Here is a 2,500-nt window from a genome sequence, read left to right on the forward strand (position 1 = left end):
TTCTTTCTCTCCCTCCTAATTTTTTTTCTAAAAAAAAAAAAAAAAAAAAAAAAAAAAAAAAAAAAAAAAAAAAGGAAATTTTTTTAAAAAAATTCAAACCCTTTTTTTTTTTTTTTTTTTTTTTTTTTAACCTTTTGTTTGGGGATGGAGAAAAAATAATTTTTTTTTTTTTTTAATTTAAATGGGTTTTTTTAACCCAAAAAAGCCTGGGTTTTTAGAAAGGCTTCAAATTTTTCGCTTAAAAAACCCAAGGGAAAATGTCGGTTTTTTAAAAAAGAAAAAAAATTTTTCGGAAAATCTTTTTTTAACCCTTCAGTTTAAAAGGGAAAAGAATTTAACTTTTGGGGTTTTTTTTTAAAAAAGAAAGGAAAATTTGAATTTCCCAGATTTAAGAAAGGATTAAGATCTATCCCCAAAAATTTTTTTAAAGATTTTTCCCCCCTATCGGTTTTAATAAAAAATTTTAAAAAAGTGAGTTTGGGAAAAAAGGGGCCCCAACGGGGGCGCTTCCTTTAAAAAAAGGGTTTTTTTTTTAAAACTAAAATTTTTTAAAAATAATGGTTTTTTTTAAAAACCTTTTTTTTGAGTTTTTCATTTTGGGGTTTAACCCAGTAAGGAGATGGCGGGGGTTTATTTTTTGGGGGTTTGTTTTTTTTTTTTTTTTTGCCCCTTTGTTTTTTTTTTTTTTGTTGTTCTTTTTTGCGTTTGGGTTTTTTTTGCTCCCTTTTTGTTTTTTTTGTTATTTTTTTTTTACTATCTTCACATAACGCACAAAAAATTGCCCCCGCATACCCCCAACACAAAAACTTTTCCCATAATTAGGGTTACAGCCCAACCCCTTTGCAAAAGGCAAATTTAAATTGGGCGGGAGTAAAATTAATTTTTTAAAAAAAATTTTGGGGGTTTTCCCTTCTCTCTTCTTTTCCACACAAAACACACCCCCAAACACAAAACACCACACACACACACAAAAACCAAAACACAAAAACCCCACACACCCCAACAAAACCCCACCCCAAAACCACGAAACGAAAACCGCCCCCCACGCAAAAAAAACCCCCCCCCCCGAAGCCTGGGAGAGAAACCCCCGAATAATCCCCTCACGGTCGAAAAATTTTGGAAGATGACCACATTTAAAGGAAAAAAACCTTTGGGTTTACTTTTTAATAGGGCCCATTAAAACCCGGGAAAAGGGTGGGTTTTAAAGGGGGGAGAGCGGGAAAAACCCCGGGGTTTTTTTGGAGTCTTACCAAAAAAAAAAAAAATAGAAGAAAAAAAAAGGGGAGTAAAAAAAAAAGGGAAAAGTTTGATGAAAAAATGAAAAAAAAAAAAAAAATGTTGGTTTTTTGTAATGAAGATAAAAAGGGCCCTGGGGTTTTTTTTCCCCCTTCCCCTTTTTTTTTCCCAAATTTTTTTGTTTCCTTTCTGTCTTTCCCCCCCTTTTTGTTTTTTCCCCCTTTCCTTCCTACTTTTCCCTTACCCCCTTCCCCTCTCCCCCCTCCCCCCTTCTTTTCCCCCTTCCCTTTCCTACCCCTTCTTACCTCTTCTCCCTCCTTTTTTCCCTCTCCCCTCCCCCCCCCTTTGTTTTTCCTTCTTCCTACCCCTTTTTCCCTTTTTCTCCTCCTTTTCCTCCCCCCTTTCCTCCCCCTTGCTCTTCCTTCTTTTTTAACCCCCTTCTTACCTCTTTTTTCCCCCCCATTCCCCCCTCCCCCCCCTCCCCCCCTTTTTTTTTCTTCTTTTCCCTTTTCCCCCCTTTTTTCCCTTTCCTTTCCCTCCCTCCTCTCCTCTTCCCCCCTCACCCCCCCTCCTTGATCCTTTTCCCCCAAAACTCTCCCCCCCCCTTTTTCCTTTTTCATTTCCCCCAATCCCCTCCCCCTTTGTTCCCACCCCTTCCCCTCCCCCATTTCCCCACCCCTTTCCCCCTTTCCCCTTTCCCCTTTTTTCCTCTCCCCCCCCCCCCATTCCCCTCCCTCCCCCAACTTAAATTTCCCTTCCCTTTCCCCCCTTTTCCTTTTTCCCCTCCTCCCCCTCTCCCAACTCAAAAAAACCCCCCCCCCCCCCCCCCTTCCCCTTTTTTTCCCTTTTCCCTTTTCCCCCCCCCCTCTCCCCACTAAACAATTTCCCCCCCTTTTTTTCCCTCCCCCTCTTCCCCCCCCCTCCCCCCCTCCTCCCCCTCCCCCCTACCCCCCCCTTTTCCCCCTTTCCCCCTATCCCCCCCCCTTCCCCCCCTCCCCCCTTTCCTTTTTCACCCCCCTTTCTTTTTCCCCCCTTCCCCCTTCCCTCATTCCCCCCCCCCCTTTTTCCCCCTTCCCCCCCGCCCCCCCCCTTTTCTTTTTTTTTTTTCCCATCTTTCCCCTCCCCGGGGCCCCTTTCCTCACCCCCCCCTCCTTTTCCCCTCAGCCCCCTCCCCCCCTCCCCCCCCCCCCAAAAACCCCCCCTCTCGATAGCCCCCAACCCGCACAGTCCCCAAAAAAACCCAAAGGGGGTTTTTTTTCTTTAA

At 43.2% G+C, this 2,500-nt stretch overlaps 1 protein-coding gene across 1 annotated transcript in view; it reads right to left on the reverse strand.

The window, feature by feature from the left end:
- The window catches only part of LOC125047893 (Down syndrome cell adhesion molecule-like protein Dscam2), a 76,924-nt gene that overhangs the window by 28,013 nt on the left and 46,411 nt on the right, over positions 1-2,500 (reverse strand). The window lies entirely within an intron of this gene.

This window comes from Penaeus chinensis, chromosome 42 (assembly GCF_019202785.1).
Source record: "Penaeus chinensis breed Huanghai No. 1 chromosome 42, ASM1920278v2, whole genome shotgun sequence".
Taxonomy (NCBI): Eukaryota; Metazoa; Arthropoda; class Malacostraca; order Decapoda; family Penaeidae; genus Penaeus; species Penaeus chinensis.